The sequence below is a fragment of the Theobroma umbraticum genome, unplaced genomic scaffold (assembly GCF_002168275.2).
Source record: "Theobroma umbraticum cultivar Fairchild unplaced genomic scaffold, ASM216827v3 scaffold_147.0, whole genome shotgun sequence".
NCBI classification, from domain to species: domain Eukaryota; kingdom Viridiplantae; phylum Streptophyta; class Magnoliopsida; order Malvales; family Malvaceae; genus Theobroma; species Theobroma umbraticum.
Window position 1 is genome coordinate 2,079,473 of NW_018397259.1, and position 482 is coordinate 2,079,954.

A 482-nucleotide genomic window follows, 5' to 3' on the forward strand; every position below is an offset into this window, starting at 1 on the left:
AAGTAAAATGCGATAGGGTTTAAAAATAAATGTTGAATGTGTATCACTCAGAAACTTGAATTAATTTCTAAAAATAAATGGTTTGGTCCAACTCCAAAATCAATTTTCATATTGTCATTCTTTAATTGAGAAAAATGTACAAAATCTTGAATTCACTTCTTTAATATTTATAATTTTAAAAATAAAAGAATTCGAGTTCAACATCTTTAAATATGATAATAAATGTGCTAACAATGAAGCAAGATGCTCACCAACTCTTTCATAATAATAATAACAAAACATTTCTTTTTTATCAAAAAGAAAAAGCAGAAATTTAGCTAAATAAGGCTTAGAAAGAAGAGAATGTTGTTTGATTGAAAACCAAACACTTTGCTTCCATCACTGTAATAATTTATTCCCCATGTCACCATATTCTTTTATACGGTGTAAGTGTACAACTATATACATTAAATCTTAATTGCACATTTGGTTCACAAAATATA